Source organism: Podarcis bocagei (genome assembly GCF_964188305.1).
Source record: "Podarcis bocagei genome assembly, chromosome: 3".
Taxonomy (NCBI): Eukaryota; Metazoa; Chordata; class Lepidosauria; order Squamata; family Lacertidae; genus Podarcis; species Podarcis bocagei.
In genome coordinates this window covers 89,980,465-90,006,643 of record NC_138127.1, presented here as the reverse complement: position 1 = coordinate 90,006,643, position 26,179 = coordinate 89,980,465, and the positions used below count along the sequence as shown (strand labels likewise).

The window sequence follows — 26,179 nt, the reverse complement described above, 5'->3', positions numbered from 1 at the left end:
AAGGTTTCTTAAGGACAGAAGCTGAGAGAAGAACACAGAGCAAGGCATTGGATTTCACCTTAATATTTCTTATCCATGTTAGGATTGTAATGCTAAAAACCATGTTGTGCCTCCCTAATTGGAGGCGGTGTGCTTCTGAATACCACTTGCTGGAAACATCAGTAAACCCATTGCGTTCAGGTCCTGTTTGCAGGCTTCCCATAAGCATTAGGCTGGTCACTGTGAAAACAGGATGCTTAACTTGAGCAGGAGTCAGCAACCTTTTTCAGCCATGGGCCAGTGGTGGGCCGGACTATATATATTTTTATTTGGGGGGGATGAACAAATTCCTATGCCCCACAAATAACCCAGAGATGCATTTTAAATAAAAAGGCACATTCCACTCATGTAAAAACACGCTGATTCCTGGAGTGTCCATGGGCCGGATTAAGAAGGCGATTGGGCTGCTCCGGCCCCCGGGCCTTAGGTTGCCTACCCCTGAACTAGAGGGACAGCAGGGCTCTTTGCACATTCTTAAGATAGAATTTGCTACTTTAGCTGCGAGCATCTCTTGCATCCATGCACCAAATTCCCTGCTCCAGTAATCTGCTTCTTCCCTTCTTATACACTGCTGGGCTATACAAACTAGATGGGCCTTTGGCCTGGTCCAGCAGGACTCTCTTATGTTCCTGTGCATTCAAATAGCCGAGAATCTGGTTTCAGCCTTCAAATAAGTGTGAAATCTGGTAGACTGTTAAGTTCTGATACATGCATCAGTCCAACATTACATATAGGAATTACATTATACGTAGGAATTTTGAAAGTTAGAATTTGTCAAGCACCCCTCCCTACTCATATAAAAGGGCTTGTCTTGTGCTTGGCTTGGTACAATTTTTTTTTTACTGTATTTTTTTTCCCCAACAGCTGACCCCCAAGTCATATCAAAATCTGTTTCTTTCCTTTCATTCAGCAGTGTAACACTGTTGCTTTTCTCTCTCCTTATAACTGGTTGTAAACAATTTTGTTGTAGTGTCTATTTTTCTACAATTGTACAATTCTTTTTTAAAAAATGTTCCAGAAGCAGAAAATAAACTCTGAGCCCCATTGGGCTCCTAGAACCAGCTGAACAATTATTTTGATGAAATAAAAAAATTCCTTCCAGTAGCACCTTAAAGACCAACTAAGTTAGTTCTTGGTATGAGCTTTCGTGTGCATGCACACTTCTTCAGATACACTTCAGATTCCAGTGTATCTGAAGAAGTGTGCATGCACACGAAAGCTCATACCAAGAACTAACTTAGTTGGTCTTTAAGGTGCTACTGGAAGGAATTTATTTATTTTGACTATGGCAGACCAACACGGCTACCTATCTGTAATTATTTTCATGCTGACTGAGGTTCTAAAAATCTTTGAAGCTTTTGCGAAGCTGTATAATTTAGCATGAAAAAGTTACCAAGATTATTTTAAAAACTTCTTTAATCTTTTTGTTTCTCTACTGTTCCCAATTTTAATCAGTATTCTACTTCATCCTGTGACTTTAGCAACATAGTGTCACACAGTCAATATTTTTAAAAGGGGTTGTGTTCTTCTCTTTTCTGTTTTCTATAACAGATATGTATATAAAGCATGCATTTTTGGTTGTGTTTTACAATTTCATACTTTCTAGATTTTATCCGTCTAACAACTTTTTTGCAACGACTCTCCCCCTCAAAACAACACTCTTGTTATAGAAACTAATATCTTGTTTTATTATACAGTGATTATTATCTTTGACCTTTATTTTTGGATCACCAACAAAAATATACACTTTTTTCTATGTCAGTCATTGTCTAAAATTTCATCTTTGTTCTGCTTTCCATTACATGCCATGAATTATATGAAATTAAATTAATCACTACTCTAAACAAAAATTAAATGTGCCGTAATCCAGAGTTACGTTGTTTGCTTTTACAACTGTAAGTCATAAGTAATTAATTTTCCTTGGAAAATTAATTCACTTACCATTCCCAGTAGCATCATATGTTGACACAGGATTATAGATAGTTTAATGTTTTTCTTCAGCAAGTTGGCCTCAACTTTGGAAGACCTTAAATCAAAACAAATTCAAATTTACTCAACTGCATACATTCAGGGTTATTTAAGATGAATGTTGTCTTTATTGCTGTCATCCAGATGATGATTCTAAAACTGCATTCAAACTTTTGCAAAAATCATATGCCTGCAGACAGTTTGCCAATTTCTTCTTTTTGTTTTGTTTCACATTTCCTCCAATGTTAAGTTCAACCAAGGTTGACCACTACAAGACTAAACAAGGAAACTCACCAAAACTTCAGCCTCAGGATTTTTGAGAAGTGTGATAAAAACTTAAATGTTTGGTTTGTTTTGGAGGGGATTTGTGTTAAGCTGGCAGAGGTATGTCCATTTTATGTTACATGTTGGACCCAAAGGTTTCCTTCCTTTCATAGAAAGATCTTCCTGTGTTGAAAGAAGATGCCTTCTGTTGGAAGAAGGTAACCCCTGAATATAACACATTGCCTTGTGTTTTTCGTTGGGGTTTTTTCTCCACCTGCTGCCATTCTAATACTGTGGGTTATAAAAGTAAATTGAGCAAGTAATTCTGGAAAAGAACCTTTTAAATGAATAAATAAATAAATTCAAATAAATGAATGATTTAAATCAGGCATAGGCAAACTCAGCCCTCCAGATGTTTTGGGGCTACAACTCCCATCATCCCTGGCTAACAGGACCAATGGTCAGGGGGTAATGGGAGTTGTAGTCCCAAAACATCTGGAGGGCTGAGTTTGCCTATGCCTGATTTAAATCATTCCAACAATGAATGTCAGTGACTCTAATAAGAACTATTTCAGAACACAAGGGGAACAACTTGCATATACTTACCTTACAGAATTAACATGATCTCTATACAAAGGTACATGGTGGACCTTAGGCCTTCTCTAACTAGCAGTTTTTTCCTTTGGTATCACATTCATTTGACAATGAGATTCCAGGCTGCATACAACAAAGTAGTTTTGTTAGCACAGTAATTGCTGTTTGTGCAGTGGAAGTTCACACGTCTTCCCCTGTGACCCTGAAGCCTCCTTAAATCTGCTCTGGAGGGGGGGGGACCTCAGAAAAGATTTGGAGGACTCGGGAAGAAGTTATGGATATGCACAGTCCTTGGGCTAACAAAACAATGTTGTTACGATACTGTGTTTTAGAGATCTGTGCATGCACGCACACACAAAATCATGTGATCATCATGTGATCATCTTTAGCTGTCCCCTGGGATCCCTTCCAACTCAACAATTCCAAGATTCTATGTTGTGAATCACATGAGCAAAAGTTTCCCATCCCATGGCTTAACAGAAAAGCCAGAAAGAGAGATTGATGTGCATTATAACGAGTGAAATAAGTATTTGATCCCCTATCAACCAGCCAGATGTCAGGCTACCTGGTATCTTCACTGTATGTAACGAGCTGAGATTAGAACCAATAATCTGATTAGGAGGTAATGGCAAACTGTGATGATAGCAAATCCTGGAACGGAGTGGGAGGTCTCTGTCTCTGTAAAATAACTTAAGTGACTTGCAAACAAATTGAAAACCAAGAAATAAAAGGAAACATTTCTTCTAAAGGTCCCCTGAGTTAATTATTCCAGGTGATCAGAAGAAGTGGTTACTTACAAGCCTGGTTAATATAAAAGGCTCCTATAATAGGGTTAGCTATCACGATACACATTTAAAGTGTGGTAGGCTTTTTGACCTTTAGTGTCCATTAAAATATATCTTTTAGGAGGGTGTATATTAAGACCTACATTAAATATACACCCTGAGGCCATAATACTTTTTTTAAAAAAGAAAAAGCCAAGCTTTATGATGCTACTGTTTTGTTAAAGTTCTCCTCCCAGTTTATTGAATCTTGATTGCCAGTGTAAGGATTTTGTGCCTTAACAGTAAAATTTTATACTGGAATGAAATTGGATTTTTATTTTTTTTTGCCTCCGCCCGTCTCCGCCCCAAATGAATAAATAGCAAGACCTTGATTAGTAACCCCCTGCATTCATGCAAAATGCAACCACCAATTCACAAAGGCACATTTATAACTTAAGCCTTGGCTTGTTTGAACTGTAACACTGCCGCCACTGGAGTTTCACCTCGGAGACTTAAATAAATATAAATAAACTAAAGTAATAAACACTATATGTTTTATGGAGCTGAAAAAGATTTCTCCAGGCTAACAACCTCTTGGCAAACTCAAAGAAAAAGAAAGAAAGAAAAATAATTTGATTCACTTGCATCTTGAGGTCCCGGGCAACCAACTAGCATGAATGGTGAAAATAAAGGCCTTGCACTACTTTTTATAATGTTCTGAGCATATAGAAATACTCCATGAATAATCCTTTTGAGAGTAATGCATAATACATTGATAATATGGAAGTCTAAAAGCACGGCAGAAAGAACAGAGGGTGATACAGCGTATACATTACAGCAAATATATCTAGGCTAGGCTGATTAGTGTTTGAAGTTTGGAGAACAGAATCGGCCCTATCAGTAGGCAGAGTGTGGTGGCAGTAGGTGTTGGGAAGCAAGGGGAAAGAGTGAAATTTTGGAGGACAAAACTGCCTGTGCATCAGTGACTGCTCTGTGGCCCGTCACTGAGTCTGCGCCCTCAACTGCACTGTCTTGTCCTAGGGTTGAATTAAGATTTTTTGGGGAGGGAGATGACATCTACAGGCAGAAACATGTCTTGAGGTGGCTCTGCAGAATAAAAATTATTTCAGACAACTCAAAGAAGGCTTGAAACATGATTTCACCTATTGGTTCAGGAAGTGTGAATTTGCTGGATGTGCAGTAAAAAGCGAACTGGAACAATTTTTTCTCCAGTCACGGCTGACCAAAATACTGACTGCTGGATTCGGGGGGTGGGGGTGGGGGGGTGTTGGTCCTTGAGCAAGTTAAGGAAGGCCTCTGGAAACCAATTTATGAGCTTCATATTCACTCCTGTGAGTAACGCCTCAGTACCTGTGGAAAAATTGTGTGAATCTGGTGTGTGTATAAATTCTTCCCTCTGAATTACTGAGTTGCAATGGACATCTGATTTAAAGCCTCAGACCTTGTTATTTTTGACAATCCAATGTGATATACAAGATTTCAGCCATGCTTTCTTTTTAGCTAAAGTGTTTCTCAGGCACTGAAGAAACCTGAATATAAAGATTCTATGGCTGGCTTGGAGAAACAGATTCTGTTGCACTTGGGACTTTGTAAACCCCAAAAAGAGAAGGAAATAGTGTTTTTTAAAAATCTCCCTGTTTTAAAGATGGTAGCGGTTACTTGATTCTTGGTGTTTCCCTGGCAGCACTGTTACAGTATAATTCTTTTCGATTTAATAAATGTGACTTGCACCTTAAGATTATATCCCTGTTCCTCTTCTAATTTTTTTCATGAACGTCTTAATAATTTTCATAACAATACATAATAATAATAATAATAATAATAATAATAATAATAATAATAGATTATAATAATAATGTCTGGCATTTATTTAGCACTTCCAAGTGTTCAAAGTACTTAACGTTCACAGAAATCCTTGGAGTCACAAGATGGCTAACCAGTGGCCCTCCAGATGTTGCTGGACTACAATTCCCAACATCCCTAACCATTGGCCAGACTTACTGAGGCTGGTTGGAGTCCAACAATGCCTATCGGAGGACCACAGGCTAATAACCCATATTTTAAAGAAAGTCCATATCTCATCTCCATTTTGCAGGTCATGGAGGGACTGTCAAGTCTGAGAGAGAGACTAGACTTGGCCCTCCAGCTGTTTTGGGATTACAATTCCCATCCTCCCTGACCACTGGTCCTGTTAGCTAGGAATGATGGGAGTTGTAGTCCCAAAACAGCTGGAGGGCCAAGTTTGGCCATCACTGACCTATGGGCACTTAGGCTGCAGTTTTATACATCGAATCATAGAATTGTAGTGTTGGAAGGGACCCTGAGGATCATCTAGTCCAACCCCCTTCAGTGCAGGAATAATCAGCTCTCCCATACAGGGACTGAACTTGCAAACTTGGCATTATCAGCACCATGCTCAACCAGCTGAGCTATCCAGACTGATATGTCTACTCAGAAGTGACTGTATTGATGGGGCTTACTCCCAGGTTAAGTTAAATGGGGCTTCCACCCGGGTAAGTATATTCATGGCAGAGGCAAGATTTGAACCAGGAAAGTTCTGAGTCACAGCTTCATACGTTAGCTGCTAATTTACATCATCTCTCTGTGTGCTTGAAACTCCCATTGTTCTAGGCGCATTTTACGATGGGGAATTTCATTAGCGCGAGAGGTTTCTGAGCTCTGGGCGCAGTCCTGCGCTTAAGATTCCAGAGTAAAACTGCAGAGTGGAAGAAAAGGAGGACCTTTTTCTGCTTCTCCACTTCCAGCTACTCTCTGAAGACTGGAGAAGAGACCTTCTTAAGAATATTAGGGGGGTGAAGGACTAGACTGTGTGAGAAATAAACATAATATTTTAGCTGCAGTGCGTTCATTTTCAGCTTTGTATTCTTGTTATAAAAATGCATGCCTGGACATTCCGTTGTTGCGCCCATAACCTAGGGTTAAGGTGTCATTTAGCTCCCAACCTTCATATCACAGTTTCTAACACTGCTCTGTGTCTCTCTCTTTGTGAACAGGGTTTCTTTTTTCTTTTCCACTATTACCTTCAATAGTAGACTCAAACTCACAGGTCTTCCACAGATTTTTAAATAAGATTTTAGGATTTTATTTATTTATTTATTTGGTTATTCCAAACAAGTAGAAAAGAGAGAGAGAAGGATTACAATAGATAAAAATCTGGGTTTTTATGGAACGACACAGATTTGCAAACCAAAATGCATTTTGGACTGCAAGGCAGTGATTTGGCAATCACTTCTGAAATAAACAATGGAAGGAATAGAAGGAAAACTCAGAAGAAAAATGAACAAATAGCGTACAGTGTCCATTAATGTAAACGTTTGCCTCTGCATGGGCCACCAAGAAGTCTGCGGTGATTGACAGCCATCCTGGTTGGGTATTCCCCCCCGCCCTTTTCTGCGGCAGCACTGAAGTCAGTCAAAGTATATAGACAAAGCTAAGTGAATACCAGTTTCCCCAGTACAGCGGCTATTTTTTTAGGAAGTCTAACTGAAACCAGATGTTTAGCCTAGACTTAGAGTTCCTTGCTGCCAAGCATCTCATCAGAGGTCAGAGTTCTGGGCTCAGGGCTCTGCTAGAATTCTTTCACAAATTGCTATTCGGTGAGGTTTTAATCCTAATGGAAAGAATAATGTGCTTGTAAAATCTGCAGTTATTACAAACACAGTATACATATTGTGGACTTCAAATGACTACATATTTCATTCCCATAAACAGGGAATGCAGATGAATGCCGTGTGTAATAGCTTTAGACATCCAAACTTAAACCGAGTAGAGAGTTTATACTACTGTTAACCATTTGCATTCTTAACACCCCTGTAAATGGAATAGTAATCTTGGCTTATGGTTGCTAACTCCCAACATTTTAAGAAAGGGAAGGGGGGGAGTAAGAGTGCCTTTCAATGTTATTTCTTGTGAGAAGTATATAGAATAAAATATTTGTATACCAAAAAGAATGCATTTATAGTAATCAGATAGGCAGCTTTCCATAGAGAAAGTGCTTGCCAGTCTGCAGTTTTTTATTATGTCATGTTTGCACAGTTACGTTGAACTCTAATTTTACCAATACAGACAAGTGCTTGGTTTCCATCATATGCAAATTAGTAGCCTTTAAAAGAAAAGCAAAACAAAACAACACAACAGATGATAGTTACAAAAGGAACTGCAGAAAATTTTGTGTGTAAGCCAGTAGTTGTGTACATATTATTATCGGGGGTAGGAAAACTTTGGATTCCACATGTTGTTAGACTGCAACTCCCATGAGTGTTGGCTTAGGCATGGGAAATCCAGTACAAATTGCAAAACAAGTTAGCAAAATAAGTAACATAATTTGACAGAATGCTAATCATCAACATTTACAAATTTGAAGGTATACTTCAGTGCAAAATATTGCAGGGTTGTTTTTTTATACAATGTACCCAAAGCCTTGGATGCTTGAACTTCTATGCAGGGATGCCATCATGCTTGAATGGGTTGAGCCATAGTGCTGCTACCAGGCCCCTGGCACCTGCTGCCACTTGGGCCCCCTGGTGACACTGTAGCTTCCCGTCACTCATCTGCTGCCCCTGGATGCGGTAGTGCCAGTACTTTAGATGGCATCTGGATGTCTCTTCTGTCATCTTTTTTGCTGTTCCGTCAGCCATGTTCTGTCTTGCTTGTCTAGCCTAGGATATAGCCAATCCAAGGCCCCAAACCATAATGTTGTGTGCATTTGGGGTCAGCTAGTGATGTATAGAAGGGGATGCGGGTGGCGCTGTGGGTAAAACCTCAGCGCCTAGGACTTGCCGATCGCATGGTTGGCGGTTCGAATCCCCGCGGCGAGGTGAGCTCCCGTCATTCGGTCCCAGCTCCTGCCCACCTAGCAGTTCGAAAGCACCCTTAAGTGCAAGTAGATAAATAGGTACCGCTTTATAGCAGGAAGGTAAACGGCGTTTCCGTGTGCTGCAGTGGTGCTGGCTCGCCAGAGCAGCTTCGTCACACTGGCCACGTGACCCGGAAGTGTCTCCGGACAGCGCTGGCCCCCAGCCTCTTAAGCGAGATGGGTGCGCAACCCCAGAGTCGGACACGACTGGCCCGTACGGGCAGGGGTACCCTTACCTTTACCTTTAGTGATGTATAGAAGTGAGAGCTGAACCATAAAGAAGGCTGATCGCCGATGAATGAATGCTTTTGAATTATGGTGCTGGAGGAGACTCTTGAGAGCCCCGTGGACTGCAAGAAGACCTATCCCTTTTTAAGGAAATTGGCCCTGAGTGCTCACTGGAAGGACAGATCCTGAAGCTTAGGCTCCAATACTTTGGGCACCTCATGAGAAGAGAAGACTCCCTGGAAAAGACCCTGATTCTCGGAAAGATTTGAGGGACCAAGGAGAAGGGGACGACAGAGGACAAGATGGTTGGACAGTGTTCTCAAAGCTACCAACATGAGTTTGACCAAACTGTGGGAGGCAGTGGAAGACAGGAGTGCCTGGTGTGCTCTGGTCCATGGGGTCACAAACAGTCAGACACGACCAAACGACTAAACAACAACAATCTTGAACCCTGTGCCCTGAGGAAGCCTCCTCCAACCTGGTGCCTTCCATGTTGACTTGAGGGTGGTGAGAATTGTGACCCAAAACATCTGGATGGCTCCATGTCAGCAAAGACTGGTTTGAGTAAAATAAGTTAGTAGCTTTATCCCTTTGGTACCATGACTGCTCTTTAGAGGGGAGAGCTCTGGGCACCTGAATTCAGCTATAAGCTGATTTTGGATACAAAAAGCATCCACCCCACCCCATTTCAGCAACAGGGATTCTCCCCATCTGTCTCTGCTTGAAGGCCTTCCCTTTTAGGGTTGGCTTTGTGGGGGAATCAGTTGTGAACGGAAAAAACATGAAATTCATATTACATGACCAGGGCTCTGCTCGCTGTTCTTAGAATCTATCCCAGTGAGTTGATATTTATAAATTCTGGCTTTATAATACAGTTAGCTCGCAGCTTGCACACAGCTTTATGCTCATGGCAAACAAAAACAAAAGGGGCATGGCAGAAAAGGGACAGGATTATGAGGAATGACATTGGCAGTCCTATCCACCATTGAACCCAATGGGTTTTGACTATATGTGAGTTTGGTTTGAGGTGCGATCTCTGGAACCAAACCTCCACATAAGTTGAAGGCTTACTGTATAATAATCTACAAGGAATGCCATGCTGCTGTTTTTGTAATTGAGCATGTTTACTGTTGCTTGGCATTAAACATACCAGAAGTGTATGATTTATGTGCCATGTAAGGTAATCATAGTATGAACTACATTGCATTTACAGAAAGGAGAAAAGATGTAAGGCCAGTTCAGAACCCACGCAATACATCATCGTAATTCAGGTGTAATAAAAAATTGCTGCCTCCAATGACCATCTCATAAAAGAGAAACCTTTCTCATATTAATGAGTTTCCATTTGCTAATAATTCTTTCATTTGTAACTGGAATCATTCACCACCCCACAAAAGGTCCTTTTTCAAGACATCGTTTGCAATATCGCCCTGTGTTTTTGTCCTTGATGTTGTGAAAATGGCCATCTACAGTTACATGACTGAAAAGAGATCCCATTCACATATCTTTTGTGTTTCCACTTTCTGAAAAAAGGGAAAAGAAAAAGAAAGGGGAAAGAACAAAAAATGTTTTTCAAACCTGCAGCTGGTTATTTCTGCAGGAGTTCCCACTTATATTCCATCTTGATTGACATTCTGAAATGGCAGCTTTTCATGAAAAGCTGTTAACTTGTAGAATTTGGTTATGGTACTAAGACAGACTGACTTTGTTCTACTGTTGGGGCCTGTCCAACCTAAACAGAACCTTGCATCTGAATTTAATAGTGCTGCTGAGCCCAGAATGACTGCAGTTCCAACAGTGGTGCTTCTGATGTGTTTTTGAACATGACTCGATGAATATTCTTCCTGAAAACTTTTTGTGGCATAATTATTTTAATGGGGTTTTCTTGTTTCTTTGTCTTTTGCTTAGCAGGTAGTTCTTCCATGCTTTTCCTGAGCAATGGAATATATGGATTGGCAATATATAAACCACTTTTCAACTTTTACAATGTGCTACATCACCAAAACTCTTAAAATCTAAAATAAAAAAGCCTATTGCTGTCGTATGTTTCTTCAGTCCACTATTTTTGAGGTGCTAACCAAAAGGGGGGGGGGGGAATCATCTTAGCCAGTCATCATAGCAGTGATTAGGTTTTAATTTCCAGTTGAAAACTGAGAGCCTAGTGAGTAATATATCATAATTTTCTCCTAATCTTCGCCAATCACTCCTTTAATGACCTGCCAGCTATTTGAAAGTCAAGCATATAAAGAAGGGACTCCATCCAAACGCTCAGTTTCCTTTTCTGCATCTATTACCATACTCCAAAATAAAGTATTCATGGAAGTATATTTTTAACATCTCAGATTCATGACCTTATTTGCTCAAAAGAAGTAAGAGAAAGTAAACAAAACAGAAATTTAAGCACCCCGAGCCCCTTTACTTGACGTATAGCAGTGCCCTGCGTGCGTGTTTAAAAGGTAGAATTCTACAAATATTATCTTTACTGTACTGATATACAATATGCACTTTTCTTTCCTAGAGAGTTTAACATTACACCGTCTTAAGCGTTAATGCAATATGGTGGCTGAGCTTATGAATTCCAAATTAATAGGATTGTATGGCATATTGTTTGAGGTCATAATTATACCGTGGTTTTGGGTGGCTGCGTTTCACTTTGCTTTTCATAACTGCCGGCAAGTCAAGTTTGTGCTTCTGTGTGTGTATTTTCTAATTGACGGTCGGTCAGTTTATGGTGGGTGGAAATTGGGCATGTTTGCGTTTATTTTCTGAATGTGAGTGATGAGTTTGCTTCATGCAATCTGCACGTATTTCAGCCTGCAGCTGTGGGCATTAATGGTTTTTAGCTCATGCTTTCTTTAGCAGTGGAGACTGGTGCCCATTTAGACTCCCAGGGCAGAAGGCAGGGAGAACAAAAGTAGGTAAAACCGGAGCCAATGCCATCTTCTTCCCTGCTGATTTCTGCAGAAGCAGCACTGAGTCTAAAGAGGAGGACTCTGACAGCCAGTGCCATTCCCCCAACTCATAAATAAAGAGGTGGACAAGCAGAGTCCAGTTGAGGCCAAACTGAGCTTGGTTGCTCCCCTTACCCTGTTGGACCAGCTTCCACAGATCTTTAGGCTGCTTCCCTCAAATAGGAGTTCTGTTCTGTTGGATCCAGAAGACATGGTGATTAGCCAGTCATGGTTCTGGGTTCTTAAGTCAATTATGAGTCCTGAGGTTTACTCTCTCCTCACCCGTTAAATCTCAACACACCCCCACACCCCCACACCCCCCACACCCCCCACACCCACCTGCCTGCCTGCTCCTTCTCTGTTTCACACACAAATTCAGCTGTTGCTGAGCCTCCTTTGCCTCAAACTCTGTATCCATATCTGTGGATCCCTGGGTCTGGCGCTGTTTTCTTCTTCCTGTACATTATCTTCTTTAAGACCCTCCTCAAGATCAATTTCTTCAGCAAAGTGTTCCTTGAACCAAGCTTCCCAAAGCTCGCTGGCATCTATTTTCTTGTAGCATGTTGCCACCTCCCTTTCTACTCAAACAGACCTTGGCCTTAGTTCCAAAATGGGTCTGAGGCAATAGACGGGGCCAGAGGCTCTCTGGAGTCAGATAGATGAGGATCAGAAGGACCAGAGGGTCAAAAAATATGTCAGAAGTAAACCAGAGTCAGGTACCAGTTTTAAGTAGGTGATGCACCAGAAGACATGGGGACAAGGTGCACACAACTGAAGAACTGGGCTGGCTTACAGAGACTCCATAGGGTTTTCAGTCTGAAATTTCAGCCTAAATGCCCCTTTCTCCTAAACCTTGGCCTGTCTGACCTTCTGAGTAATGAAACTGTTGTGGCACTGGAGGCTGGCTGGTGGAGAACCTGCTTCAAGGGAGACACACACCCTCAACACTTTTCAACCACTAAACCCTGACCTCTCATCTTCCTTTGTCTTGCTTGTTTGTAGTAGAAGCTGTAATCCATATATTCAGTGACCAGTGATGTTTTTGGACTCTTAGTTCCCATCATCCCTGGCTAGCTGAGGCTGATGAGAGCGGGTGTCTAAAATCTCTGGAGGGCACCACATTGGCTAAAGGTAAAGGTAAAGGGGCCCCTGACCATTAGGTCCAGTCGTGACCAACTCTGAGGGTACGCACTCATCTTGCTCTATAGGCCGAGGGAGCCGGCGTTTGTCCACAGACAGCTTCCGGGTCATGTGGCCAGCATGACTAAGCCGCTTCTGGCAAACCATAGCAGCACACGGAAACGCCGTTTACCTTCCTGCCGCAGCGGTCCCTATTTATCTACTTGCACTTGAAGTGCTTTTGAACTGCTAGGTTGGCAGGAGCAGGGACCGAGCAATGGGAGCTCACCCTGTTGCGGGGATTCGAACCGCCGACCTTCTGATCAGCAAGTCCTAGGCTCTGTGGTTTAACCCACAGCCCCACCCACGTCCCTACCACATTGGCTACTCCTGGACAATTGTTTTCTATAAAGCACATTGCACTCCTTTCAGTACAATATGTATTCTGCATCCATATCCATGATACCAGCTCCTGCGTGACTTCTTTCTGTTTATCCATCACAGGGATGGCATTTTGCTTTCCTAGGCCCTACTGAGAGCTCATCTTTGGGCAGTTATGTTGCACAACTCCTAGAGTCTTTTGCTTGTCAAGCCCTCACCAGGATGCAGCACCCCCTCTTTCAAGTTTGACCTACATTCTTTGATGTGTGACCTTGCATTTGGCGGTATTAAAACACATGTTGATCAAATGAAATTGGCAAGTACACATTCCAGATCTGAATGCTACCACTTTGACACTGATGATGGAGAAGATAACACGTCAGTGTAATAATTTTCATGTTAAGAGGTATTTGCTCTTGGGATGAATAAATATAGTCAGTATGCCTTAAGAGTTGCAAAGGCTTGCAGCCTGTTAGAATCCTACTAAGGGCTGTTTGGGGTGTGTGTGTGTATTAGTTTCTTTAAAATCCATTGACCACAGCTCTATTGTTTCATCCCAATTCCACCCTCTTCTACAAGCACCTAGCTACTTGGGTGTAAAAAATGCTTCCATTTCAAATCCTGAATTGTAGAAGTGTGCATTTATTGTGTTCAGTATTTGTTTACTTCTGGAAATAGCACAGGTACCCATGCCCTAAGAAATGATGAAAATCTTTCCATGGACTGTTTAAGAAGGGCAAACATTTTGGCACATAACAGCAACAACAGCAACACCACCACCACATTTCTATAAGTGCTTTCAAGTTCTTCAAGTGCTTGGAATATATAATTTACAATACTCCTAATAAGAAAAGCTGTATTGTTGTCCCCATATTGCATGGGTGTGTGTTTGTGTTGAAGCTAAGAGAGAGGGCTGCCAAAGGTCACTGACTGATTTTATGGCCAAGGTGAGATTCGAACCAGGGACTTCCAGACACTGCTGCGTTCACAACTCTCACAACTTTGCTTTGATTCTTGAAGTTTAAATTAAGAGGCTGGTGTACAACTTGGTAGAAAGCTGTAAACGCATCTCAACTGTCACCTGTCAAAGCATTGAAAAAGTGACTTGATGTTTGCTTTTAAAGTGAAGATATCTGTTATGTACCACGGTTTTCTTTCGTTTTGCTTGCTTATGTTGAAAGTTAGCTCAAGCAAATAAAAATAATCTATGCCTTTTGATTTATTTACTTTAAAGCACTGTACTTTATATGACTGACACATAATTAGTATCTGTGTAGCTGTATTTGTGGTGCCAAAGGCAGTCATTTTAATTGTTCCTTTAGCGTTGTGTGTGTGCCTTCGTGTATGTAAGTACATGCTGAATCACTATTAGAAACTGAGATGTGAAAGCTAAGAGCTAAATGGCACCTTAAACCTAGCTTATGGAATGTTTAGGCTCGCTTTTTAATAACAAGAATAGAAAGCTGAAAATGAATGAACTGCAGCTAAAATATTGTGTTCATTTTTCACATCGTCTAGTCCTTCCCCTGCCCACCCCCCTAATATTCTTAAGAGGGTCTCTTCTCCAGTCTTCAGAGAGTAGCTGGAAGTAGGAAGGCAGAAAAAGGTCCTCCTTTCCTTCCACTCTGCAGTTTTAATCTGAAATCTTAGGTGCAGTACTGCGCCCAGAGCTCAGAAACTGCTCATGCTAATGAAATCCCCTGTCGCCAAATGCACCCCAGGGAGTTTTGTTTTGTTTTTTTTATAAAATTTTTATTGGTTTTAGAAAGTTTTAAACAACAAACAAACACTTTAAAAAAACAAACATACATGTATAGTTTCATCACCCATTTTCATAAACCTCTTTTTTCAGACTTCCCCGTACCCCCCTTTCTGCATCCCAATGTCCATATTTTTATAGCAACTCCCAACTGTTACTCTCGACCTCTGTCATCTTAGTCCTCTCTATATTCTGACCTTGTGTCACTGTATCCCTTTGTTTCTGGAAACCAAAACACTTTAACATTCATTAAGTTTATAATGGTCCTTAAGATAGCTTTTAAATTTTCTCCACTCTTCTTCCACCGTCTCTGTTCGTTGATCACGGATTCTGCCTGTCATCTCGGCCAATGTCATGTAGTCCATCACTTTCATCTGCCATTCTTCCAGAGTGGGTAGATCTTGTGTCTTCCAATACTTCGCGATAAGTATTCTTGCTGCTGTGGTAGCATACATAAAGAAAGTTCTATCCCTCTTTGAGACCAATTGGCCGACAATACCCAGGAGAAAGGCCTCTGGTTTTTTAAGAAAAGTACATTTAAGTACCTTTTTCATTTCATTATAGATCATTTCCCAGAAAGCCTTAATCCTCGGGCATGTCCACCAAAGGTGGTAGAAGGTACCTTCAGTCTCTTTACATTTCCAACATTTGTTATCGGGCAGATGATAAATTTTTGCCAGTTTGACTGGGGTCATGTACCACCTGTATACCATTTTCATAATATTTTCCTTTAAGGCATTACATGCCGTAAATTTGATACCGGTGTTCCATAACCATTCCCAGTCATCTGACATGATGTTATGACCGACATCCTGTGCCCACTTAATCATAGCTGATTTGACTGTTTCATCCTGTGTATTCCATTTCAGCAACAAGTTATACATTCTAGATAAATTCTTACCCCAGGGAGTTTTGAGCACTGTGCTCAATGCTGAAAGACATGCCACCAGGAAGCACAAGTGACACTTCTTTCAGTGCGCTCTCTTCAGTTTTCAATAATGTACTAGTTTATTGCAATGGCAGTGCTCCTGTTTAGTGTGCCAGCCAGCTTCCCAATTTTCCATTCCTCCCCTGCCAAACAGTTAGCATGTTCTAGTCTCTTGAGCATGCTCAGTCCTCACTTTGCTGTTTGTGGGGTCCCATCCCTCTTAGGTCTCTTATCCTTTTGTATGTGGGTGCTGCTGCTTTGGCTACGTACTTGTTAATATTCACTCTTGAACATCAGAAATAGAGGGAATGATACTAACTCATGTCAACACACATGACCCTATTAAGAACCATAGAATCATAGAATCATAGAGTTGGAAGAGACCACAAGGGCCATCGAGTCCAACCCCCTGCCAAGCAGGAAACACCATCAGAGCACTCCTGACATATGGTTGTCAAGCCTCTGCTTAAAGACCTCCAAAGAAGGAGACTCCACCACACTCCTTGGCAGCAAATTCCACTGTCAAACAGCTCTTACTGTCAGGAAGTTCTTCCTAATGTTTAGGTGGAATCTTCTTTCTTGTAGTTTGGATCCATTGCTCCGTGTCCGCTTCTCTGTCCTGTTTCCAACAGTAGCTTGGGAAGCCCAGAAGCAGGGCATGAAAAGCAAGAGCCTTTTCACTTGTGGGCTGCCCTACACGTTACATTGAGGCTGGAGGCTGGGCCATAGAACTACAGAAAAACAGTTTGTTGTAGAGCATGCCCAGATTCCCAGATGTTGCAGCAGTAGTGCTATAGGTCAATTTCTGTCTAAATTCAGTTCAGAGGTCCTATTCAGGACCTTTGAACTCCATTTACTACAAGTTTACACACAGAGAACTGGAAACTACATCACATGGTGAATTCAGGAAGAGATGTGAAATCAGGTCTCTGAAATGCCAGTCCAGTCCAAACCAATCAATTTATTACCAGTCAGATTTGTTTTGCCAGTGAATCTCAGTGACTAATGCCTGTTTCCAGGAGCTTTTGCCCACCCTTGTTCTAGGTCAGCCTTTCTCAACCTGTGGGTCCCCAGATGTTGTTAAACTACAACTCCCATCACCCCTAGCTGGCAAGGCCAGAGCTGAGGGATGATGGGAGTTGTAGTCCAACAACATCTGGGGACCCACAGGTTGAGAACCGCTGTTCTAGGCTGTGTTGATGCAATGGACAGCCATCCACATCATGGTTCAGGTGTCTATGTTGTGGGTATTTCTTTGGCACCATGTTGCATACAGACAATTGTGCAAAATATTTCAACCTGTTCCAGACTGAGCCCTTCCCTAGAGGTACTACTGTTAATTTCCAAAAGGCATCTGCTTCACCACAGTTCATGCCATGCACACACACATTCATGTCAGAATGAGGGACAGTGCACTAGGGCTTGAAAATTAGAGAAATGCTGAATGGTTTCCAGGCAGCCAAAGGAATGGTACTGTATCCTCTCACCAGCTGGGAAAACAAAATATACAAGCTCCCCTGCCAACAAAAGCGGCTGTTATTGTCTTAACAGTGCATTCCTTCAGTGCAGCAATTGGTTTTCTAATTTGGACTCAGTTTTGATGGATCTCAGAGAAGCATGTGTTCCTTCACCATATTTCCCCTTCATGTTAAAATGGCAACTTTTACCTGCTACACAGTTACTTCAGCAATTTTTTTAAAGAGAATCAGATTATATATAGGCCTGAAAACTTAACTCTGAAGAGGGGTTTTCATGATTGCAGCCTTAAGGTCCCAGGCCTCAGAGAGGTTAGGCTGGCCTCAACTAGAGCCAGGGCCTTCTCGGCTGCAGCTCCAAACTGGTGGAATGCTCTGTCAAAAGAGACTAGGGCCCTGCGGGACCTGACATCTTTCCGCAGGGCCTGCAAGACAGAGTTGTTCCGCCAGGCCTTTGGTCAGGGCGCAGCCTGACTCCCTCCTCTGGCAACCTGCACATAATTCTGCTTAATTGGTTGCCATCAATTTGATTTAATTAATTTTTATAATGAAATATTTTTAGATTGTGTGATTATTTGACTGATTATTTGATTGTTGTTAGCCGCCCTGACCCCGGCTTTGGCTGGGGAGGGCGGGATATAAATAAAATTTATTATTATTATTATTATTATTATTATTATTATTATTATTATTAATATGCATTGTACTTGTTGAAAACGTAAGAAACTTTGGACGAGATGCTGTCACTGTAATGCTGGCTTAAATGATTTGCGTTAGCTCATTAGTCACGGTGGGTCTTGTAAAACGAGAGAGCTAAACTAACTAGGCTTGGGGGAACTGAAAAGGGGGCTCAATATTTATGCCTCTCTTTTCAGACTTTGGCTGTTCAGAGCAAATATTAATTGTTCAGAGCAAATATTAAAAGAAACACTGGGTTGAAATTGGGTGCTTGTTAGAACAGGAGGCAGGCAATAGGAACTTTTGTTCGTTTGGCTAAAAATTCCAGAAGGATAGCTTGTGTCAGTCAGTTGCAGCAAACCAAAAAGGTACTGGAGGTTACCAGCTTGAGAAACAAACTTGTGTGGACTAGGGTGAGCTGCGATCATTGAAAGCATGTGTTGCACTATAAATATCAGTCTTGAAAGTGCCACAGAACTTTGGGGAGCTTACAAGTTATGCACATGTTATATTGTGAATTCAACAATAATAAAAAAACCCAAGGCATCGCTTCTGTGCGGACCTTGCCCATAAAACTGACACACTGAGCTACAGTTGGGATCATTCATCCTGGACCACCTCACTATTATTACTTGCCAGTGGGAGCCAAACTTAGGAGACCCATCTTTGCCAACTCAGGACTTGCCAATTCTGCTGTTCCCTCTCAAGAGGATGGCTATTTTCAAAACTTTAATCTATGAGCGTTCCCTTAACAAGCTATCGTTTGGTAGTTTCAACAATGCTGTGAACATGATCATATGAATGGGCCCTTTGTAGCCAATGGAAAAGGTACAACACCACCCCATGCACTTCTTTTTCATTCATAATATTAAGTCCACATGCTCTGGAAAGTAAACGATTGTGTTTTGGTTGTGCTACTGAAACAGCCATTTCTCCAGTAACTGCAGCCAAGTCTTGGAACTCAAGTCGCTGAGAAGGAACAAGAAGCCCAAGATTCATTCTGCCTGCCCATTCCCCCCATTAAACGAACCATGGCAGCTCCCACTATTTTGCTAAGCCCCCGTAATTAATGATAGGAGGGCTTTCTTGGCTTGTGCTGAACACCTCAAGTTTTGCTTGAGGTATTCTCCCAGTTCCTTTCGCAGCGGATGGGTCGTGTGAGCCGGCCAGCCTGCCATTGCTGCGATCAGCATTTCTGAAGCTGTTTTTCCGGAGAGGAAAGTTTTGACTTCCAAGATAGCCAGTCCTCAAAAGAGGAAGAAAGGGAGGAAAGGTACAGTCTCTTTACTGCTTGTTTCCATGGAACAGTGGAGCAAGCGGGAGCTTCAAGCCAATTCAGCTTTCCTGGCGGAAAGTTGGAGAAAGAGAAGCTGCCTACAGGTAGACAGAATTTCAGGAATACAAGAATAAACGACTTTGGATGCTGGCCTGAAGAGTAATGCAGAAATTCCATGAAAAAACGTTCCCCCTTTTAAAAAAGAAAAAGAAGTGTGTGTTGGTGGGGGGGGTGGTGTGGAACTGGCTGCAGAAGTCCTGGATAGTTGTTGAAATGGCCAAAACTATTAGGAATTCTCTTGATGCTTGCTTGTTCCAGATCATTTGCAAATTTAAACAGACATTACTGTATTAGATTTCCCCCTGTATTTGTGTAATGCTGAAGGAAATGCCAGGGTTCCTTAACGCTTAATATTAAATATGTGTACCATTCATATCTCAGTGTGCTCAATACATACTTTCCTTAACAGACTACATGAATGAAGATGCTTATGTAAACAAAAAACTGTATTGATGCAGGTGGCGCTGTGGGTTAAACCACAGAGCCTAGGACTTGCCGATCTGAAGGTCAGCGGTTCGAATCCCCGTGACGGGGTGAGCTCCCGTTGCTCGGTCCCTGCTCCTGCCAACCTAGCAGTTCGAAAGCACGTCAAAGTGCAAGTAGATAAATAGGTACTGCTCTGGCGGGAAGGTAAACGGCCTTTCCGTGCGCTGCTCTGGTTCTCCAGAAGCGGCTTAGTCATGCTGGCCACATGATCCAGAAGCTGTACGCCGCCTCCCTTGGCCAATAAAGCGAGATGAGTGCCGCAACCCCAGAGTCGGCCATGACTGGACCTAATGGTCAGGGGTCCCTTTACCTTTATCTTGAAAATACTCAAGTCAACCAATGAGTTTCCTGAATTAGTGAGCATGTGTTATTAGCAGTCTTCATGCTACTTGTGACGTAGAGATAACTGGTTGTTTTTTTCACTAGGATTTCCATGCAATCATACACATGCTTACCTGGGAGTAAATCCCACTGAATACAAGGGTACTTTCTTCTGACTGGCCATGCATAGGACTGAACTGTTACTTTGATTTTCTCGTTCATTGAGTTCCAAGGTCTGAATATGACAATCTGTAATCATTATAGGTACTGCGTTAGGAAAACCCTTGAACAAAGCTTCAGAAAAGCTTCATCTAATGTTTTCTATAAGGGTGGGCTAATTTCACTGCTGTTACTGGAGTTTAGCAGATTTGAGTTTGGAAGCAGATGTAGAAGATATTTATATCCTATAGCTGCCAGGTCTTTAAACTTCTGCAATACTATTTTAATAGTTCTCCCTCTCCAGAACATTAAACCTGCAAGCCTAAAGGGGATGGCGCAGTTATAACTTAATTGAAGGCATCGTCTGAAAGAAAGAAAATAAATCATTAAAGTAGAAAATTCAACATAAATTTTATCACTGAGAGGATTGGAAGAGGATGAGAGGGTTTCTGGCTAACCTGTTTTGATCAGATGCTTGTGGGGTAAGCTAATTGTTTATGAGAAAGCTGCATAATATAAGTCTAGCCTAGCTGCTCTTACGACTTTCAAGGCAAATTGGTAGTCATTTTTTAACATAAACCCGTGAATCTAAATCAATAAAATCTATAATCAATGTCATCTTCTTACTTTTGAGCTTCCTATACATGGAAGACTACTAATCAGATAATGTACCAAATATCTCCTGGTTTGGTTTTTTAGGGTTTTTTAATGTAATACAGTTACTCCACTTTAATCTAAAATATGAAATTGTATCAGTTTGGCTTGGATCCAACAATACGTGAACAGACCTTTGTTCACAAAATAGGTATTACAAATTGGACCTTTAGCATCTTGTGCTACCTGCAGAGCTGATGGTAGAGGTTGGTGCACTGTCTGAATTCTGAAATGTTATTGGATATGGTGCAGACTAACAGGGTCCCTTTGGATTCAACCTATTGTTTACAACAGGGATTTGGCTATTTATATGTGTGTATCTGAAGTGGATGTGGCTGCTTCTCATGCCATGTTCTTAATGTTCGAAAAGGAATCATCATATCGACAGCCTGGGTGATTTGGTTACATCCCAGCGCAGTGTTGCTACCTGGGTCTCTAGATGAGGGTATTTAAAAAAAATAAAAATCCATAAGTAAAAAAGTGTGGGCTTAACAAAAAGTAGAATGATAGAACCACAAAGCTGTTCCCATGTCCACTGATAATTAGGAATGCTGCTGCCTATTTATTTCCTAATGTCATTTTCAGATTGTTTTGCTTCTTCAGTTTACTTTTTGAAATGAATAATAAAGTGTAAAATTAAACAAAAAGGGAAAAGGGGGGCTTCTGTTGAATCGATAATTTCTTTTAGAGTGCTTCATTTATTTTGGTTGTGTTTTTAAACAATTTCCTTATTATTTGCCTGACCATCCATCTAGCCATTGGGTAAGGGACATAGCTCGCATGCAAAACCTCCTGGGTTCAACCTCTGGTTTAACCTCCAGGTTGGGCTGAGAAGACTCCTGCCTGAATGGAGTCCTGAGCAGTTTTTCATTGTCAACAGTACTAAGCTAGGTAGACAAAGGGTCTGGTTTGCTATAAAGCAGCCAAGTCTGTGTTCTTGGCCAAGTCTGACTATTCAGGCTTGCCGTAGCTCTCCAAAGAGCCTTCTCGGCATCTCCTAGTTCATATCGTTTTCACTGGGCATGAAACTGGAACGAACTCTGAATGCGCTCTACAAGTGACCTGCGAGCTTTCTCTAAATATGCAAAACCATGCACCTAGCACATGCCTATTGTAAATGCTTCATGCAGAATCCAGAGCCACTGGTGGATTCCCCCCCCCCCAAGTTAAATCTGTTTTTAAGCAGGGGTTGGATCACCACCTGTCAGGGATTCTTCAGTTGTGATTCCTGCATTGGACTAGATGATCCTTGGGTCTCTTCCAACCCTACAATTCTATGATTTTAAGGTGCGTCTGTGCGACCCATATACAGTGGTACCTCGGGTTACAGACTCCGCTAACCCAGAAATAGTACCTCGGGTTAAGAGCTTTGCTTCAGGATGAGAACAGAAATCACGTGGCAGCAGCGAAAGGCCCCATTAGCTAAAGTGGTACCTCAGGTTAAGAACAGTTTCAGGTTAAGAACGGACCTCCAGAACGAATTAAGTTCTTAACCCGAAGTACCACTGTATACTGCCACTGCTACGTCCCCTCTGGTTGCTGTTTAGGACTCTTGTGTGAAATCCTCTAAGCTATTTGAAGAGCTGCTTTGGCGATTTTGCAAGAATACCTTTCGAAAATCTGAATTCTGAAGATAAAGTGTGTGTGTGTGTGTACACGTACACATACTGCGCTGGATCCTGGCCATGGTAATTTAAAAAAAATTAGTGAAAGATGTATTTGAACTTTATATTCCTTTTATGTGGAAAACCTCAAGAACTGCAGGCAGCTTCATCTATTGCAGGAGCGGGGGCGGTTTGAGGTTCTTGAGGAGATTGCACTTGAAAGTAAGCAAGCTGGAACTTGAGCACAAACTTCAGATGTATTATTTGAACTCGGGTCTTTTTTCAGAACAGTTGTTATGACATGACACTGGAACGTGCTGCAGAAAAATGAGGAAGGGTTAGATTCCACCCGAAAAGCAGGAAGGGGTGTGTGTGTGTGTGTGTGTGTGTGTGTGTCTGTGTGTGTCTGTGTGTGTGTGTGTCTGTTTACCCTGATCTGCTGAGAGTCATTTAAAACTAAGAAACTAAAAAACTGGATAGTCAAGTTAATAAGCATCTTACCTTACCCAGAAGCCTGCAAAAAGGAAAGACGAGGATTGCATTCCAGCTGCAGTTCTGAACATACTGTTGTTAATTAAATGTTGTGACTTGAGTACTTTTGATCAAAACTGTACTCTCCTCCGAGAACTTTTCAGTTGCTTTCTCTTATTTGCCCTTTGGCCTCTGTTCTGCTTGTGGCATATTGTAATTCAAGCCAGAGTTTCCCCAGAGTTGCGCGATGGTATTCCAAAGAGAATCTTAGACCCTGGAGGTAATCTAGGGCAGCCCCTTGCGCAATGCTAGACTGTTGATGGGGACAGACTGTATCACAAGCACATAACTCCAGTGCTCAATAGCTCGAACCAGCTGCCCTTACGTTACCGGGCCAGATTCAAGGCTGCTGGATTAATCTAAAAGGCTCTTAACCAACTTGGGGCCAGGATACCTCAGGGACTGCCTAATATTATTCCTGCCCAATCAATGAGGTGGTTTTTTTTGGGGGGGGGGAGTTCACTGTTAGTGATTCCCCATGGCTCAGGTACATGGCTTGCATCCATCAGGAGTCCTGCATCCAGTACTGTTTTATGAAACTCACTTCCTGTTGAAATCAGAAGGGCTTTCTCCCTGTTGAGCTTCCAGTGCTTGCCAAAGACTTTTTAAATTTCTTTTTTTTAAATAATAATGATTTTTTTTATTTGATTTTCCAAAATATAAACATACAACACAGACAATTCCCATAGCAGCGAGGGACTCAGTTTACAAAGGGAACACACTCAACAGGAAGCGGAACATGTTCTTATTCCAAGGCAAAGTTCACAAACCAAAACACCTACTTTGCAGTGTTCTTAATCCAAGTTGTTCATGAACTTAGCTGTTCTTAAACCAAGGTACCACTGTAGTAGTAGTAGTAGTAGTAGTAGTAGTAGTAGTAGTAGTAGTAAAAATAATGTTGATTTTATTATTTATACTCCTTCCACCTGACTGGGTTGACCCAGCCACTAGTAATAAAACATGAAACATTAAAAACTTGCCTTCAGATGTCTTCTAAAGGCTCTATTGTTACTTTTCCCTTTGGCTCAGGAGTCGCCTAATTCCATACCTTCCAACATTTCTCCAATTAAAATAGAGATGTCCTAAAGAAAAGCGGAATGTTCCAGGATCAAATCAGAAACCAGGATGGCTTCTGTAAATCTGGGACTGTCCCTGGAAAACAGGGACTCTTGGAGGCTCTGCATTTTTACTGGATTTTGATTGTATAGTTTTAACCGGTTTCTATTTTCATAGCACTGTGTTCCTTGTGCACCGTTTAGAGATGACTTTAATTAAGGGATGCCTAAGCTATCTAAGGGGGACGTGGGTGGTGCTGTGGGTTAAATCACAGAGCCTAGGACTTGCCAATCAGAAGGTCGGCAGTTCGAAACCCCACAACAGGGTGAGCTCCCGTTGCTCAGTTCCTGTTCCTGCCAACCTAGCAGTTCGAAAGCATGCAGTGCAAGTATATAAATAGGTACCGCTCCGGTGGGAAGTTAAACGGCGTTTCCGTGCGCTGCTCTGGTTCGTCAGAAGCGGCTTAGTCATGTTGGCCACATGACCCGGAAGCTGTATGCCGGCTCCTTGGCCAATAAAACGAGATGAACGCGCAACCCCAGAGTCGGCCGCGACTGGACCTAATGGTCAGGGGTCCCTTTACCTTTACCTTTAAGCTGTCTAAATAAAATTATTTTGAAAAGCAGGATGCAACTGCGGCATTCCTGACAGTCGGGTACCTATCCTGGCTTGGCTTAAATATCCCCAGTACAGGAGAGTCCAGTACTTCCCAGAGCAGTCTGTTTAGCTGTCCCAATAATTTTTAACCATTAGGGAGGTGATGGATTAAGCTTCAGCTCCATTTAAACCCTGTGCAGTTTTCACATCAAACTCCAGGTGAGATACAAGTGCTTGGAGGGGGTATGTTGCCCACCCTGGTTCCACTAAGGCCTATGGGCCACCAGCAAAAGAAAATATGTTATTATGCCATAAAAGAGAAAACAAGCCATTAGAAAACAATTACATTATTTAATGACTGCTGCAATTAAAATGTTACTAGAACGCACAAGCTAGGCTCATGAAACAAATTGCCTAATTAGATCACTGACTCTTCAGCATCCTGAAGTCACTGTGGGTTATTAGCTGGGTACGATGATCTAATTCTCTCCTTCTGTATACCTTGTGCAGTCATTCACACCTATGTACATGGCAATGGGGGAAAGTGCATGTCAAGGCAGCTCAATCAGAATTTCCTGCTCCGTTTTTGCATCGGCATGAATAAGCCACAGATGGGAACGCCGGGGTGGAGAAATTGGGACTGTGTCCTCTTACGCAGATGTTTCAATAAATTGCAGAAGCTTGAGAAGTAAGATTATTATGGGCTGTATGGATTGCTTTCAGAATTAAGGCATAAAAACAGCTACTTTACAGATCGCTCTTCTGGAATATTGTGAATATCTTTTGTGAATTTATAACTCACACTTTCCAAGCTGTGTTTTCTCTCGAAAACTCTAGAAAAGGAGATGACAGAGACAGCTGTTTAGATGGACTTTTAACTTAACCAGCAGAACTTTGTCCCAACATGTTTTTGTATTTGTAGCCTTCTGAGGATTGTAGTTGATTACTTGCTGGTTTTAAAATCATCACTATATATATGTGTGTTTTGGGTTTTCCCCCAATTACATTTCAGAAAATAATTTACAAACACAAGCAAAGGAAGATAAAAATGCTAGTTCTGTATCTATACATCATATTACAGTGTTTATCATTATCATCATAATCCAATGCACCCTTATACTCTATATCAGTGTTTCCCAACCACTGTTCCGCGGCACACTAGTGTGCCGCGAGATGTTGCCTGGTGTGCCGCGAGATGTTGCCTGGAGGGAGGCGGGCGAGTCGGGCGGCGAGAGGCGGGGCGGCGGCGGCGAGGAGAGGCCGCCCAGCGCAGGGCTCTCGCCGTCTGCCTGCCTGGCTGCCTGCGAGCTCGGCAGGCAGCGCCTCCGTCCGCAGCGCCCGCCTCGCGGCTCTCATTCCCTGCCCCTGCCAAAGCTCACCCAGCCAAGCC

The 26,179-nt window shown here is 42.0% G+C and overlaps 1 protein-coding gene and 1 long non-coding RNA gene across 3 annotated transcripts in view; one reads left to right on the top strand and one right to left on the bottom strand.

Moving 5' to 3' along the window:
- SRBD1 (S1 RNA binding domain 1) overlaps positions 1-26,179 on the top strand; it is a 179,325-nt gene that overhangs the window by 111,939 nt on the left and 41,207 nt on the right. The gene's annotated exons all lie outside the window — the stretch shown is intronic.
- LOC308582752 lies at positions 1,981-4,891 on the bottom strand. Its single transcript, XR_014005838.1, has 3 exons — positions 4,793-4,891; positions 2,878-2,988; positions 1,981-2,065 (listed from the first exon to the last, which is right to left on the bottom strand). It is a non-coding gene; the product is annotated as an uncharacterized lncRNA (long non-coding RNA).